Raw genomic sequence first — 18,578 nt, 5'->3', positions numbered from 1 at the left:
CTGGAGATAAAATTTTTTTTTTCTGTAAAACGTTGCCATTGCTCGCTTTGAAATCCTTCAGTTTGATAATAAAAATTCATTAAAGTTTTACAAAATATGAAATCTCTACATGTAATAAAAGAAAGAGTCTCTTTGAAAGAGTCTTTCGTTCGTGCTGCGCGTAAGCTAATAGACCCAGGGCTACGGAATTTGGTACGTAAGTGCATCTAGACAAGAGCCAGTGCACTTCGAAGCGATTTTTTTTCAAAATTCGAATCAGATTTTTTTTTATTTTATCTTTTTTGGATGAAATTGTATCATTTTGAATAGTTTCATTCTTTTAGAAACGTGGTTTTGACAAGAGTTTTTCATTCAATGATTTGTATACTGGATTGTTGACTGTTGAAAATATGAGATAAAATACTTATCTTATTTCACTGTTCTTAAGATACTAAAAAGTTTAGCATGATTTTTTTTTGGGGGGGGCAACGGAAAGTTGGTTAATTTATTTATTAGAATAATTAATATTTGTATTAAGGATATTGATTATGTCATGCTGCTTATTTACTTTTGATTTTTGCATACTCAACACGCACATCGCAATCTTCTTATTCTGATGTGCACGTGTATCGCCCGGCACAACAGAAAGAATTTCCTTTTTTTTTTTTTTTTTTTTTTTTCCCCTCTCTCTTTATTAGCTAATGGCAAAGAGGTTTGTTATTTTGAATATGTCATCCACAAAGCACAGTTTTGATTGGTTATTGCTTTCTGATGATAGTTTCATTCTTTTAGAAACGTGACTTCAGTGAAAATGTGAGGAAAAACAACAGTTTTTCATTCATTGCTTTGGATACTGGACTGCTGTTTCCTCTTGAAAATATAACATTTATACTTATTTCATTGTAATTTTTTATATTATGTTTTAATTATACATAATTTTAATTATATAACAAGTTTTGCCTGATATGTTTTAGGAAACAAAGTTCTTATCTTCCTTTATACCATTTGAATTCTTAAGATTTTGCAACGGAAAGTTTGTTAATTTATTTATTAGGATAATTAATATTTGTATAAAGGGATGTTGCTTATTTCATTTGAATTTTTTAATATGTGATACATTTTTTAAAATTTTATTTATTTATTTAGTTATTTATTTTTGAAATAGTTGATCCGCAGAGTAAAATTCTGTGCAGGTTTTAAATTTAATGTTGGGTATTCCCTTTAGGCATTTTTAAGGTACATTTAAAAACCAGACGAAGGCTTGCTGCGTAGCGGCTAGTCGATAATAAAACAAAGTCCAAATTTTAAATTTGGGCTTCTAGATGCCAATATTCGCAGTAGGAGGATTACGTCATTCAAAATCTGATGGCTCTAGGTATCGTTTTTTTATAAATATGCGAGAAACATACATACATTGATGCAGGTTCTTCATTATTTAATTTCTTCAAATATAATACAGGGCAATAATATTTGGTGGCAACAGTTTGAAAAGTGAACGGACATTCAGAGTGATTCGACGCAAAATCGCAGGGACTTTGGACTAAAAAAAAGGTTAGATGACTAAAAATTACTGAGGGTAAAGTAGGTATATATATTTTTTTTAAACACAATCTAAAGAAGTGTAGCAGAGTTTTATTCAGCTTTCATATGAAGTAATAAAATTAAAAAAAGAAGCGGACATTTAAAGTTGTATCTGTCTTTCGTTGTCCACTTTCATGAATAGAATTGACACATGACGAAGGAGATGGTCACAGGAGTTGTAGGAGAGGATAATCTGTGCCATGCGTCCCTACATATGACCTTAGCTGCTGCTCTGATTGTTGGAGATTTAAAGAAGTTTGGAAAATTAATTGACGACAGCTGAAATTTGAGTTTCCTAGTTGAAAGTAAATTGACAAGGCAACTAAAAGAAAGGTGTAATAGACATTAAACGGTTGCTAATACTTGAAATGATATTAAACAAGTGAGCATGACAATGCAACTTTTCAGTATTATTCAGTATTACATTATCCTCATTTTTCGTATAGTTAATCATGTTACAATGGATCGCCTTTCTCAAAAATTCTCGTCAATTTTATTAAGGATCCTCTGTTTTTTCAATTCTGATTTCCTCTGTTTTCTCAATTTCAATTCTTTCAATTCATTTTATTGTAGGATGTTATTCCGATTATAATCAGGGACAACTGTAGTTATCCTTAGACTCTTATTCTATAGAATTTTTAGTTTTGGTTTATCCTGAAGAGTAGTATGGCGTGGTATATGACACAGCTCTTCTACGAGATATGCAGAAACTGAAACTGCGAAAGGCTTCAAATTAGTACGATTACTATTTGCAGGGAGATGGATTTATTATTATTTTTTTCTGGCACGAGAACTTAAGAAGTACTCTAATGTAGAAATCAGACATTGTTAGAAGGGATCATGAGTGGGGGGGGGGGAGGGAGAAGCACTGCATAAAAAGGGAATTAATAACTTTTAACGATGATTTAGATGATTTAATGAGTGGCTACAGCAAGAGTATTTCATTCCAAAGCTAAAGCAAAGAAAGGAAGAAGTTTCTAAAAATGTGTTCATTTTATTGTCCTTAACTGCAAAAACCGATTCAGGAATGCTTTTTGCATCCTTTAAATATAAAAGATTTGTCGTTACATGTTAATAATGTGGATAATTTAAAAGCCACTTGAATCAAAAATATATTTTGTATTAGTATAGAAATAATAAACTTAAAACGAATTTATTACTACATATAGAAATTATAAACATTTTAATACACACTGGCGAAGGACTTATTAAGAGTTTAGAATAATTGAACGAAGAAGCATTGCACTTGTTAAACAATTCAACCAAAATATTTTGACATTTTCTTCTTTAGCGGCTATGTTAAAAAGAAATTGTTTAACAAAATTTCCACTTTTCGGCTTTGTATTTGGATATTTTGGAACGAATTTAAAAAATAATATGTTGCTTGAAAAATTGCTTTATACTTGGTGCTTGAAGATTTCTTTATTGGGCAACAAATTCTGAGGTTAATGATAAAAGGAAATTATGATTAACAGTTATAAGATTAAGTTATAGAATTCCCGCCTTCTTAGCATGCCTTCGTGGTGTAGTGGTCATCACGCTCGGGGCGCATCCGTGGTCCTAGTCCTGGCGATGGCATTGCACATTTTTCTCATCTCCTGCTTCCAAAAAGTCCTATTGTCCTTGAGAAAAACAGTCCTTGACGTACACAGTCCTTCAGGTACACATTACACAGTCCTTGAGGTACACGTTACACAGTCCTTGAAGAAAGAAATCAGTCGTGAAAATTTATTAAATTTACAAGCTAAGTTATTTTTACTTACTACAGGTTTAATTTCTAAAATTGGAAGTGTCGGAGTCCTATGAAAGACTGCCGTTGAATAAAATCAGATAATAAATACGACAACTTAAAAGTGAAAGAAATGCAAAGATATAAATTAAAAAACAATAAATGAAACGACGAGCAACGATGTATATTACAAGAAGAGAGAAGATAGCTCAATTTTCTTCGCTAAATAGGTACACGAATAAGAATTCTCTCGTCCTAAAAGCATCCGTTTATGACATGGGAATTTTCTTCCTTAAAGTCTTACGTTTTTGCATTTATTTTACTCTTCACAAGGGAAGTTCTGCTTACGTTCAATATCTAGTAACCCCAATTTTACTACCTCCAAATTTGACCAATAACCTTAAGTTGAATAATTGCTGGAATTTTTTAATAATATTGCGATTCATTTGTGCAGCAAAACTTCTTTGAAGCTACGTCTTGAATCACAGCTTCAATTAAAAAGTGTCAGAGGAATACATCGGAGTCGAGCTCCGATGGTGATGAAGTTAAGCCCTGAATTGCCCTATGGGCAATTATTATGGTACATGCAATGTTTTGTAAACTGCGTTATGAGTTTTTGAATGAGGCTATATCATATGGTTTTATTTTAACAAATATACGAAAAAATTTAATTATCTAGAATAATACCTAATAGACGAAATAATTGAGCATATATGCTACAGTCTCTTTATCATTCAATATAGGTAAACATATTTGTATACTTTTTAAAATTTTTTAAGTTATGGATTAAGTCACTCATGAAATAAGATAAAACTGGTATTGGTAACTAAAAATGGTAGATCGTTCAGGCTTTTTTCGGTTTTGAAGATTTTATTGCAAATTTTGGATAATCGCTATAACATTATTTATCTTGAATGACGTTTAAAAATATAACAATTAAGAAGAAACATAGATTTTACCTGAAACATGTTTTATATGAGTTTATAGAAAGTATTACGAAAAATAATAAGAAAATGCAAGTCTAACTGATGTTTTCGGAACCTTTGATTCACAAAAAGACTAAAAAGTAAGTAAAATGGTTTTCCTTACTTTCTACTTTAAAAGATACGCGAATTTCTTTCAGCATTTTCAGTTTACTCTTAAGTTAATATATTGATAGTTAGTAGATAGTATATAATTTTGCTTTGCATTGGAGAGATTAGAGTTAGATTAGACATTATGTTTTTTGTTCACGTAAGAAAAATTATTCTAAACTTATTTCACTGATACATGCCATGTCTAACGACTGTAAACTCTTTTGTAAATTACCTAAATTATTCATAGAACATTTATGTACATTTACTAAAAACTACTTCATTCTTTATGTTTTTAAATTTTAGATTAGAATTATGTGAACTTGCACTATTTATTACTTTTTTACATTGCAGAGTACTTTAAAATACGTAGTAGTTTTTCAGATTTGAAAGTTTGATTGAGATCTCTATTTACCATATTGCGTTTTTTATACTCTATAACTGTATTATGCATGATCTTACTATAGTTACTCATTATTTATATTAACACAACCACCGAAATTCTTTGAAACAGCTTCAAGATTTCCGTGGAACATTATGGCTTTGTATACCATAAACTGGCTTGCATATCATAAACTGTATATCTTTTCTATAATAGTAAATTATTAATAGTACGCAGAGATAACATCTGATGACTGATGGTGCTGAAGTGGTGTTTAACTTCACCTATGTCATTATACTGTTAACTTATATCTGAAACACTACATATAATTCAGGTCCTCCGGATAACATATTGGAACGTTTTGCGAAGATCATCCTTAAGGATTTTGTAGTCCTAATCCCTTCTGCAGCACAATTGTTTATAAATTAATATCCATTCAATGTACCGAAAACAATAGCTGCTGCCATAAGTTTTATTTTAATGGGAATTATCTTGGGTAAAACAGAAAAAAAGTTCAGTGAATCAAAAATGTGTTTTAGATAACAGTTGCAACAACCGAAACTTAAACTTTAATGTTGAAAGGACTTCTCTTTCCTTTACCAAGGACAGCAAAGAAACGTATTAAATCAGTCTCGTAGCTCAAATGGGTAGCTCTGGGGATTTATTTCGAAAAATACCTAAACTTTGCATGAATACATTCATAAAGACATAGAAGAACTTCATTATAAAGCAAAGGCAATTTCTTTGAAGTTATTTTAGCGACAAAAAAAAAAAAAATCTACCCCAAGATACACAGCCTATTTCAGTAGATTGTTGTTTCTATTGATGTGGAAGGGGAACTCTTAAAATATAGTGATCAGGATAGTAAGGCAAATATCGCTTCGGAAGACAATTTTTTATCTACCCTCGTCTTACACTTCTGCAATCAGTTTATTGAAAAATGCAGTTATTGTTTGCTGGAATGCTTCGTTATCAGCAAAGTTTTTTCCAGCAAATTACATATCATCTCGGTAATGACGGAATGCATGTGTCCGCATCTATACAACATTCTATTCAAGATTTTCGGTACGAAATATGAGTACTAGGCCTTTATGGAAATTCAGGCTACGCCCCTGAATGTGAGTAACAATTAAAACACTATTAACATCTCATTGATACACATATTTCGTTCACATTGAAAAATTATATGAAAAGTAGAAAAATCTTACCTTCTTCTGTGTTATTAACGGCTTCAACAGCATATGTTTGTAATTCAAAAGTATAATCCATATTCCATAATAGGTTTTGTTAATCGTCATGTTTTAAACTGAATCTTCATAAAAATATAAATAATGTCCCAATTTTTCTGCGGACCGTCAAAAAATTTTCACGGACCACCAGCGGTCCTCGAACCGCTGGTTGGCGACCGCTGCTATAACTAGCTTGATTATTTAACGTTATTTACTTAACCAATTTCGCTGTGGCTTGACGGAGCGTTCAAAATGGTCCGCATAATTACTGAAATTGATTAAACCAACTAATTACATTTCATCATTTTATTTCACTTATATGTGAAAGACACTTAGGCAACCACACACACTCCGCTTCCTCATCAGAAGCAAAATGTAAACATTCCTTCGTTAACAGTAGCGATGGCAGCGCCATCCCATTTCCAAGGTATTTAACACCGAATGTGCTAAACGGTTGGAGTTGTTAACTTGCTGATTTGTTTAGTTTATCAGATTCATGATTCATACTAAAACTATTAATAGGGACCCATATCAGCCGCGGACGGTTATCTGGCATGAGTCGAAACAGAGTATTTTGATAATGTTAACTTGGCTATTTTTGCTCTTTTCACACCTAATAGCTTCCATGCTAGGCGCTGAGTCAGCGAATATTAAAATGTACCCCAACTTTGCTGGGTTCAGCCTGAAACATTGTATTATACATTTAAACGTCTCGTCTAAGAATGTATGACGTTACCTTCTTTTACGATGCAGACATTACTCTCGGTACCACTTTCTATTTTCGAGCCATCAGTATACACTGAGATGCTGCTTCATTTCGGAGCAACGTAGTTCATGCTGATGGCACTCATTAGATCTGTAGTTACGGTGTGGCGTAGAAACTGTTGTTTGTGAAGTTCATAGTCAGAGTGAACTATTCAGAGTCAGATTGGTGTTTTATGTTCAGTGTTATGTTTACCTCTAGATCAAGGGGAAGTAAACCCACCAGGATTTGAAACGCTGAAGTAGCCGATGTCTTGTAATCCTTACAAATTAGCAGCAATTGCAGTATTTGTATCGCAAGGAGTTGTTTTCTCATATGTATAGTCATATTGTTCCCCCTCCCTCACTTGCCATATCCTAGATGACTATTCTCTCGGTAGTGGTTCTGTAGCAATGTTTTAGGATTTTCGTAGTAACTCCCCAGCGCAGGGCAATAGTCCGAAGCATTGTATTCGTGAAAATGGTGACTTTTTGCTTAACTAGCTTAAGGTGGGAGATCCAGGAAGGTCTGTTGTTCATTGTATAACCAAGTAGTTAAGGTTGGATACACTTTTTATTCATGTTTCGCAGAGCTTAATTGTGCGATTTCTTTTCAGATGGCCCTTATACTTATTTGCAAAAGTGTTTTTTTTTAAAGGAAAAATCAGCAGTTTGTGGCTCTTTATCCATTAGTGATTAGTGATGCAGACTGCCGTACCGATGAGCCCGAGTTCGAATCCCGAGGAAGGCATGGGTATTTGTAAGCGTCTAGTGACTGTGCGGCAAGGGAGTATTCCGAACACACAGAGAGCCGAAAGTCCTCTCGAGATATTGATGGTACGGGAAGAGGGGTGAAAGACCCTCGGACAGCCCCCGGAGTCTTCTCCCTCAAACCTGGGGCAGAACTGCAACAGTACGGTGGAACTATACCTGTAGGATGAATGGGGAATTTTTGGTGTTCCGCCCATTTTTACCTGTAACAAAAGCAACATGTTTCAATACCACTGGTGAGCCGTGTTCATGGAAATTTTTTCTGGTCGCTGCAGATAGTTCGTAATACAAAGTAACGTTCAGTTAAGGAATCACAAACGATGCCATACGATATATTTAAGTGAAAGTTTTTTTTAGTTTTAGCTATTCTATATCACTCTCATCCAGCTCAACGAAATTGCTACAAGGATCGGATAGCACACAGCAGATACTTAGGAAAAATTTCTTGATATCAGACCTGCAAGAAGAAGGCAGAATTTCCATCATCCAGCCATGATTAATGTAGAAGTATAGGATCCCCATCCGGTTGGAACCATTTGGCTGGCTTCATCCAGTAGAACCAGTAGCATCCAATAGCTGAACAAGTAAGCGCTGGTTCATGTGATCTCTTTTGTCTGCGATTATTTTGAAAACATTAATGAATGATAACATTAGGCAAAAAAAAAAAAAAAAAATCCTTCAAAATAACATTGGAATTTAATTTATTTAGTATAAATATAACTTGAAGCATATTAACTATGAAATGTAACTTAATTCGTGTATATGTACATGAAGCACATATACACTTTTACACTATTTTAATATGGGAAAATTATTAATGATGGATTGTCTGCAGTTCACACTGTTTCTTGAAGTTATTTGGCCGATATGGACTCAACATCGGTCAAATAATTTCCCAAACACTATTTAAATGTAGACAAACTACTATTAAATGTAGATTTGGTCTGATATATTATCTATTATCTTCAGATAATAGACACAAATCAGGCAAACTTGCATTTTTTCCCCGTCATGAATGGTTACATAAATAATGCTTCTTTTTTTACATTTTCTCCATTTTTAAGGCTAACTTTTTAGTTTTTGGTTGCATCAATGGACCGCTGACTTCCTCATCATTTTCACAAACTTTTATAAACTAAACCTTCAGTACTTTATCAACATTGTGATATTTTCTCCTATGCGTTCGTTTTACATTTGCATTTAAATTTTGCTTTCATTCGCAAATGATATCTTACCGATTCTTTAAAAATCTTCCATAAGAAGGGTTGCGAAATTTTTAACTTGCGAGCAGCATTCCAGTGCCTCATTTTTGGGAGCTGATTGTAGCAAGTTGATATTATCTCTTAAGATTCAAATCATTACGTCTTTTACAATATCATAAAAATGGCTAAACAGATTATAAAAATGAGCCCTTCCTGGAATAAAACATTTATAAAAATCTAAAGTTCGAAACACAAGGAAGATAGTTTTTAGTCCCGCAAAGCAACGTTATCTAGAATTCAGCCTCTTTAGACTGGTTAGTTTCGTCCAGTCTTAAACTTGGAAAGTGAGTTATGTAGTAAATTTGTAGTAAATTATGTATAATTCATATTTAAATTAAAATACTTTAATATCCTAATAACTTAAATATATATATAATTATAATCTATATGAATTGGAACAAATAATATTCTTAGTTCTGAGCTACTACCTGGATTTATGTGTATTACTATCTGGATTTGATATAGCTTATATGTCTTAAATTCCTCGTTAAACTTTTATTTCAAGAAAACAAATATCTTGAAAAAGGAAATTTGTTACATAGTGGATGTGTTATGCGATAAATGAATCTATTGTTTTAAGTGAGTGCTATTAATCTATCTATAGGTGAACGAAAGTTTTTCACAGTAAGAGAAAAATGGAGCAGTTAAAAGCAAAATGCAAGTTTATAAATGTAATATTATAATACTGTAAAACATTTATTAACATTTAAATTTTCAAAAAATAATCATAACTATATCATTCTAATTGAGGAAAACTAAAATACCGTAAATATGTTTTTAGATTAAATTTTGATAAAAGCCAGGAAAAGAAAGACTAACTGTACAGTTTCATAACAAGTACAGGATATAATAACAGCACAGATTTTGACACACATATAATTTAATAACTTGTAGCATTAATGAAAAGGCTCTTAGCCCAGGGAGATAATTTTTAAACTTAATATTTTTCTTTGAAAGAAAATAGAATTTTATTAAGCATTTTGAAATAATTTGAATACAGATCGGAACTGTATTTATTTTTACAAAGTTTAGTGCAATTATTATTTACATCAACATTTAATATTTTAATTAACTTCATTTCACTTATTTTTCTATTTAATACAAGGAATTCACTAAGCATTTAACGTCAGTCAAACATTGCCATAATATTTCGCTGCAAAAGAAGAAGAATTCACTTTTTAAACTGAACTAGTACTGTTTACGTCAGGAGATGAAATAGCTGTAGCTGTTTCTAACCGCAGACATAGTTTAATGAAACGCACAGGTGTTTGAATGCGTTGTCGTAATAACTTTCTTTTATGATCTCGTCTAATGACCAGTTATTCATTGTTTAATGGTTTCAAAGAATTGAATACTGACTGAAAATGAAGCTACATACGGCAGTCAAAGATTTATTACACATTCATTAAGCAATCTCCTTTAAGAAATCCCTCTTTACCTCCTATATTAATAAAAGGCGATTACTTTGAGAAATTTTTATTGGAATTAAGCATAAGGTATATATAATATACATTCTTTTACCTGATTAAAAGTTCGCATTGTAAGGGAAGTTACTTCTAAAGCAGAAAAGCGAAGATTTAATTTGACATTTAATTATTGCAATTAAATTCACAATTAATTTCAGAGAAAAAATTAAATATTTGATTTATTTACATATATTTTTTAAAATAACTCTTTGATTTCTTTTTTACCCCACGAATTTCTTATTTTAGAGGAGAAGAATGCCTTAGTTTAGTACTTCGCAAAGAATGGGCCGCGGCACCCCGGGGAGACGCGGCTTATTCATAAGGGTGCCGCGAAATATTGTAAAAGACTCATAATTAATTTAGCTAAGGCATTTGGTCTAAGTAAACAAACAAAAATATATATATATATATATAGTGAGGAGCTAAAAATAGCTTTATGTTTCTCCGTTGTTTGATTATACTTGACTATAGAGACTCTTTATACTTGACTCACATGGCTGTAGAGACTAATTTCTTATATTCTCTAAGTTCTTGTGTTTTGGACTGTTCTGAAACATCTTGCGGCGAGCATATAAGCAAGCGCTGCCGTCTGGATTCAGTCAGACGGTTTATAATCTAAGTCTAGTGAAATTAAACTCAGCTTTTCATATAAATAAACTGATGCAAATTAGTTCATCAAGTATAGTTAGTGTTATCATTATCATTATAATTATAAGAGCACAGCCCCGATCCTCCTACCCGGCACAAGCCTGCCGTATGATAAAAAAACAGGACTGGCCAGGAAAAAAAAAAAAAAAAAAGAAGAAACATATAAAGTCAAAAATCTGACTCTCAGTGCCGAATTCAATTTTATCTTTGTTCGTATTTATAATCTTCATTACTGTCTCTGAAAAATCTTTCAAATTTGAATAGTTCCTTTTGAAATCTTTCTTAAAATTCTTTCTATATTTCTCTCTTGCACACCGGGTAAGCGTACATTCATCGACGAAGTGCCTGGCGTCCCCAAACTTATCACATACTAAGCCTTTATCATCATTCTGTAGATGGAACCGAACCGATTAAAATAAACCGTTAAACACCCATGATTATTCAGTACCTGATTTATATCAACATTATTTATAATATTGTTGCGTTTTCTTCTGACACTAGTCGTTAAGATTTTTTCTTCCTTCACTATCGTTACGGGGTTCGTGCGGATTTGGGGTCAATAATGACAACACTAATTGATGGAATATCAAAACACACTTTATTTAACCAATATTAATCAGGACAGTTCCGAAGTCACGTTTTACAGACGTCGAAGATCTACTATACACTCGTTGGGACCACCAGCGACACAGCCTTCAGGTTATCAAGCTATAACGGTGGAGACAGCTTCACGGCAAAGCACCAGAGTACAGCTTTCGACTCCGCTCGGTCGTTCTCGAAACTCCACGTACTCTCGAGGCTTCCCACGCTACAACTCACGATTCACTAACCGCGATACTCTCGTCTCTCGACGATGCACTAACCGCGATACACGAAGAGACGCCAGGCTACAACTCACGATGCACTCGATGACACACAGAGCACAGTTCCCGACTCTTCGGTTCAGTCGTTCTCGGATCTCAACACGCTCTCTCGACGATGCACTAATCGCGATACACTAAGAGACTCTTCGATGCACACGACGAAGGGCTTATATAGCTTTCGCCTTGTGTTCGAGAACATTCTGAGCTAAACCAGTAAGAATTCGTTCCAGAACGTTCTCTATCCGTCCATGGCATATCGTCAATGTTGTCGCCAAACGGGCGATTTTTCGCCAAATGTGGCAAGCCTGCAGTCCCTTGCCATTTTATGGCAACCCTAAACCTGCTTTGCGGGGAAGCCATCTTACCGTGCCTGGACATTTTGTAACAATATTATTATTTTTGTTTAACTTTATATTTTTCATTAACTCTTTTTACTTCCTAGTACGAAGTAAAAAGGAAGTATTGTAATCGCGAAAAGTTTCAAGCAGCACATTTTAACGAAAGTATCTATTTTGACCGCTATCGAATGCAATTTAACGATGTTTTTGCGTGATATCTGTACGTAAGGACAGAATAAAAGACTCGTTTCCTCCAAAAAAATTATAAAACTGCTTTAAAATTAATTCTGAAGAGAATTTTTCGTGGCGTCTGTACGAACGTACGTATTTATCTCGCATAACTCAAAAACGAGTAGCCTCAGAACGTTGAAATTTTGTATATAGGACTGCTATAACATGTAGATGTGCACCTCGTATTTTGGTTGCAATCGGCCGCACCAAACGTTTATAAATATATTTATATATATATCCACTCTGTTACCCGGCTCAGTGATCTCAGTTTCTTTACTCGTATATGTTTGTAAATTGAACATTTTTTGCTTTAAAAATGATTGAATTATTTTGTTTTTATCTTCCGGTTAAGGTTTTATGCCTTTAGTAAATCTGTATGCATTATTTTTAGAATTATCAACAATTTTAAAGTTGTTTAAGTGCCGCTAAGCCTTTTTTTTATGGCGGCCATTGATTGTTTACATTTGAAACAGCAGACTAGTAGATTTGTTGCCAATCTAGAGAAACTTAGCTTCGCAACAACAAAGTTAACGCCTTCATTTATTATTGCCAATTAAATCATGCTTAATCTTTTCTGGAATTTTTTCGAGGAAATAAGTGTTTGAGATTTACTTCGTAATTTTTAATATACATATTTTGAGTTTTTTTGCATTCTCGCGAAGTGAGAACTGAATTAATTGAATGAGAAATACTCAATCGTCTGTGAAAAACTGTTTCTTTTTTGTTTTGTTTGCTTAATTTCTTTTATACATCATTCTAGCTTTATTATAGTAGTTGAATAGAACATGTGGCAACGATTAGATAATTCTATTCTTTAAATGATATAAATTTTGTGCATTATGAGTTATAATACGAACGAAATATAATACTGTTAAGTGAATCTAGCGCCAGAGTGTCGCTATGGTAAACAAATACTAGAGTTAATTTTAAAGAATGCATTTATTCTATTGTGGTTTATGCGCTGTCGGCGAAGTAGATTTAATTCAATCCAATAAGTTTAAATGAAATGCAAGAAAAAATGCGTATAATTTAATATTCCGTACAAGGAAGTCATGTGGTGTACACATCAGATTTTTTCTTATTAGACGACTCCCAGCAAAAATCCCATTCTGTATAATTCCAGTTTTCCATTTTAGCAATGGTCTTTTTGTCTTGAATCTTGGATATCAAAATTATCGGTCCCATTCCCCAATGCCGCCATTTTAGCAAAGGTGTCTGTCCTTTCATTTCCAACAATTCAACTGTGTGCTTTCACCCAGTGAAATTTTAAGAGTAGGCTTTCTTTCAGCCTTTTTAAGCAAGTCTTATTTCATTAATTAGTCGATTTTTATGATCTGGTTGGGCGAGTGCCTGTAGCGCAGATAGAGCATCAGTATAAATATTTATAAAACATCGGAATGTTAATTTTTATTAATCCAATTCAAAGCCTCTGTCAATGCGTATAGTTCTTCTTGATAAACCGAATTTATTGGTTTAAGTTTTATTCTCACACTGTTTATCTCCACTTCATGAAAATAAATTATCACAGCGCTACCCACTCCCCATCAATTCCAGAACTATCTGCAAAAACGTCTATTTCACCACCAGAAGGAAAATCAAGATCATAAAATAATCCAAATCGTGTCATTGAGTAATTAATATCCTCCTTCTCTTGTTGAAAGGCCTTACTCGTGAGTACTTTTCGTCCGATTTCAGGGTCTATAATAATTTTATCAGCTAACAGAAACGTTTTGCAGTGCAATTTGTATAAAATCGAGAGGGGCGGAAAAGCTGCAAGGACGCAGGGAACTTCAGTCAAATGGTTCGAAGGCTCTTGTAACGGCAAGCATACAACCTCTCTGCAGGGTGTCCAATTTCATTCTAATCCTAAGTACCTCCTCTGCTAGCAGCCTTAAGCTCCGACTACATATAATATTTAGGGATGACCACATTTCTAAATATCTCTCTGAGGGAACTCTTTCTATTCAAAGTAGCACTAAAATTATACTTATAAAATTTTAAAATGTTATCTGTGATTCTATGTATATGCTTGAAATATTTTGCAAAATTTAATTTTCTATCAATAATAATTCCTAGATATTTCATATTTTCACCAAATTTGATAAGATGATCCTTAAATTTCAATTGTGGAGGGTCTAGTCTTTTTCTTACCTCGAGGGAAATAAAATTCATAACTTTTTTCATTATTAAAATATATTTTCTCTCAGTCACTCCTTTCTTTTAAATCCTTTCCTACTTTTTTAAATACTTTATTAATTTTTTTCAAGAGAGTCTTCCTCCACTATTACCAATACACCATTGTCATAGCAGATAATCTCACAATTCGAAGTATTGACTTTCTGCAGTAAATCATCAACAATGAGGCTCCAGAACAGAGAAACGCTGTAGGAGCATTGCGGGCATCCTTTGTAAATGTCAAAAACCAGGTTCAAATTATCAGATGGACCCTTAAATACCACCTTTCGCCTTTTAAAGTTACTTTTCATAATTTTATACATATTTTTAGTAATTCCGATATTCTTCAAGTGTCGCATCAGGGAGAATCACCTTACATTGTCGAAGGTACTCCTGGCGTCAAATGAAACATAGCTACATGCTTAGTCTTTCTTTTCTCTCTAATGCCAGATATAAAAAGCCAATTCAGTTGACCTTCCCTTTCTAAAACCAAATTAACTTTCAGAAATAATATTATTCTTATTTAAAATATATTGCAGTCTATTATCTAAAAGTTTATCATAAATCTTTGCAGGACGAAATTTTCTTTTATCCTTTGGAATAAAGATTAATTTTCCAATTTTCCATACATCTGGAAATATCCCGTGCGTCAAGCATTTATTATAGTTAGTGTTATATTACTTCCTATTTGTTATCTTTGATAAATAGTTTTTTTTTTTTTTTTTTTTTTTTTTTTTTTTTTTTTTTTGCTTTATTCTTTTTTTTAAATTTGAAAACATACAGACTCCCCGTGCACTACATATGTACAACACGGGGCTTACAGAAGTAAGTTAACTAAAACATTAAAAGTTACATGTATAAATAAAACGAACAAAAGCAGAGAACAGCAGTCTTGACTTCACAAAAACAGGTAAGTTCACTGGCCAAGTCACTCCGAACATTTTCAAATCATTCTGAAAGCATAATCTAGGGCCATCAAATGTAGGGCATGAGAAAATCAAATGTTCCACATCTTGACTTTTTGAACATTCATATAAATTATTTGATGATTTTTGACCAGTTTTTAAAAAGCGGTAAATGTAAGAATGCAGAGGAAGAAGGTATGTCTTCAACCAGTGGCATGATTATGAAGAAAAGAAAATATCATAAATATGATGACAGTTATTTATAGTTTTACGTCAACGGAAATGAATGAAGAGAGTGCAATGCGTACTGTGTGTAAGAAAATTTTATCAGCGGAGTGTATGCTTCCAAGTAAATTAAAGCGTAATTTAGAAACTAATCACCATAGCATTGTTGTCAAACCTCGTGATATTTTTACAAGGAAGTTAAAAAAACTGAAAAAAAAAAAAAATAAGATTACAATACAAAACATCTTGCAATCTGATTTACATAACTGCGAAATGTAAGAAGCTTCATACCATCGCAGAAGAACTTATTCTACCGGCTGCTGTAGGTATGGTGAACATTATGCTTGGTAAGCCCGTTGGAAAATTGCTTTTAAAACTAGTTTTTATCTAATAACACAATTAGCCGGAGAATACAACATATGGCGAGGATATCAACGAATAAGGAAATTTGTATTGCAGCTAGATGAGGTTACGTATAATAATAGGACGCTCATTTGATATCCTCTGTACGCTATATACAGGGCAATAATATTAAAGAAGACCTTCTATTTCTTAAAAATATTACTGCAGGAGCAAAGGTTCACGACTTATTCGAGATTCTTGATACATTCAAATCTGAAAATAGTTTAAACTGGCCTAAGTCCGTTGGTGTCTGTACTGATAGAGCTCGCTCCATCTCAGGCTGCTATTGAGGATTACAGGCACTTTTCCGAAGCAAATCACCAAATAGCACCATGGACACATTATTCATAAAGTTGCGCTTTATTTATTTTTATCTCACACTTACAACAAGTCACATTTTTATTTAGGATAGGGCGCTATGAAAACTTTCAACTAAAAAAAGGTGCGACTCGGAAAAGTTTGGAAAATACTGCATTAATTCATTATAATTTTAAATAAGCATTAAATAGCAGATTCACATTTTACACATACATTTTCAAAGTTTTCAAACTGGCGATTAGATATATTTCAACGTTAATGTGACTGACAATAAAAGCGATCCCTTCTTGCAGCACACAGTACTTAAGGTGGTGCAAGAAGTCATTACAAAGTTGTTGCTGAAACCGTGAGTTAAAAGTTTGGATGATTCGAAAAATGGAAAAGCATATGATGGCTGTCTTCTTAAAGGAAAACATTCTATCGTGGAGGATTTTCAAAGGAAAACTGTCTAGGAAAAGCCACAAAAACGGACATGCAGCCAAGTCCGTTCGCCGGCGGCATTCTTTAGCTAAATAATTTCGTTCCCTTATAAGAAGAAAAATTCTTTGTTCTTAAAGAACTTCGGAAAGTACCACAGATATTGCAAGCTAATAAATAATAATTCATTCTTCGAAAGAGTTCATTGCTTAATAAGATATAATTAAAGAGATCTGGCTTTCAGACATTTACTGTGAGACAGTCCATTTGTTGAGCAGCTTTAATCTGTAGCAATTCGTTGAGAATGAAAGCCTCCATAAGGAAAGCAAAATGCGTTGTTTTAAAGAGTTTCGGACGGTTCGATCACAATAAGCTTTTATGAAACCAAGAAAAATGCTGTTCATTAAAAAAACTTATTTAAATTCTTAAGTATGGGCTTAACTTACTTTTAATGAAAGGCTCCATACTTGCTTCTTTTCAACACTTGAAATGGTTTACTACTATTCTGTGTAACACCATTCCAAATTTTATTGCAATTTCATGCATTATTTATTGCATTCTTTCCCATTTTAAAAGAAGTGTAACTCTCCAAACCTTTCTGTCCAGACAGAATAAAGGGAATCGATTAATAAATTGAATCACGGCTCATCTGTAAAATAGCACTTGCCCATTCATCTTGATCCCAATAATAATTATCATTTTAGATGTTCAAAGCTATGTCTGCTTCACAAGTCTTGAAATATATAGTTTCCTTGCAAATGGCTTTTAAAAGCTTTGAAAACAGATATATCGCGTTGAGTTGCACCAATCTGTTATAACTAGTTATTAAATTCTGTATTTGTCATCATGAAGTCATCATGCACTTCCTAAATGACTTTAGCTATGCGTTGTGAAACCAAAGAAGTTTGCTGATGTGCCTACCTGAACCGGGACAAGGGTGAGGAGAGTGAGGTACTCGCTTTGGGTGAGCGGATAGGATGAGTTTCAAATTAACTGCAAAATTTTTACAAATACAGTAAAACATAAATTATCATTGTTATCACTTATTTAGTTTTTAAACATATATAAAAGCACAAGTTTAAAATACCGTAAAATCGATATAAAGGACGCTACATTCTTGAGCATTTGCGTTCTTTTATTTAATCAATTAGCCAAATCAGATTAAGAGATTATATAAGGGATTATATGTTGGATCATTGCAATGGGTTGAAAGTAACAGCCTCTTTAACCAAATCAATTGAAAAATTTACTTGTGGAATTTAATGCTGTAAGAAACAGAAACGGTAAATAAAGTTTTGCAGTCAAAAACCTTAACTGAACATTAAGCTTCAAGCTTAATACAGGGCTTAGCTTAATACCGATTCCCAATTAATTAGTTAGCTGTAAGGACATTTTCAAGATTTCATCAATTGCAACTTAATACGAGCCATTTTCCTTTAAAAAGTTCTCTACGACGATACCTCTCTCCTTAGGAAAAGAACCCTCGTTTTGTCTTTACTATGCTGGATTAAACACGTAAACGTAATAGAAGAATTATTTCTCTCTCCTATTCCTTCTACGGTAAGTGAGAGATATTTTTAAGAAATGTGAAAATTTAAAGATAAATATGTCAACGGAATACGATGAGAATGGAAAAGAAAATTTAGCAAATCAGTTCGTGAAGAATCAACTAATGTAAGAACTTAATCTTTTCTTAAAAATATAATCTTAAAAATATTTTTTCATATTAGAAAGGTGAGAACATATATAGATATTTTAACTTCACGACCAAACTTAAGGAGATGGCTTCCTATTTTCCGTTCCTTAATGGTGTAAAATTTATGTTATTTAGATATTTTTGAAG

General features: G+C 33.0%; 1 long non-coding RNA gene across 1 annotated transcript in view; it reads right to left on the bottom strand.

Annotated features, from left to right (window-relative positions):
* Window positions 1-2,684: 2,684 nt before the first annotated feature.
* The window catches only part of LOC118189684 (uncharacterized), a 213,644-nt gene continuing 197,750 nt past the window's right edge, over window positions 2,685-18,578 (bottom strand). The window contains exons 3-4 of the long non-coding RNA XR_015042996.1: window positions 7,943-8,099; window positions 2,685-3,260 (exon numbers count right to left, since the gene is read on the bottom strand). This is a non-coding gene — a long non-coding RNA (uncharacterized LOC118189684). The remainder of the gene's footprint in view (window positions 3,261-7,942; window positions 8,100-18,578) is intronic.

The sequence above is a fragment of the Stegodyphus dumicola genome, chromosome 9 (assembly GCF_044657685.1).
Source record: "Stegodyphus dumicola isolate Sdum_Otavi_A_Nest chromosome 9, ASM4465768v1".
NCBI lineage: Eukaryota > Metazoa > Arthropoda > Arachnida > Araneae > Eresidae > Stegodyphus > Stegodyphus dumicola.
This window is presented reverse-complemented; position numbering and strand designations above follow the sequence as displayed.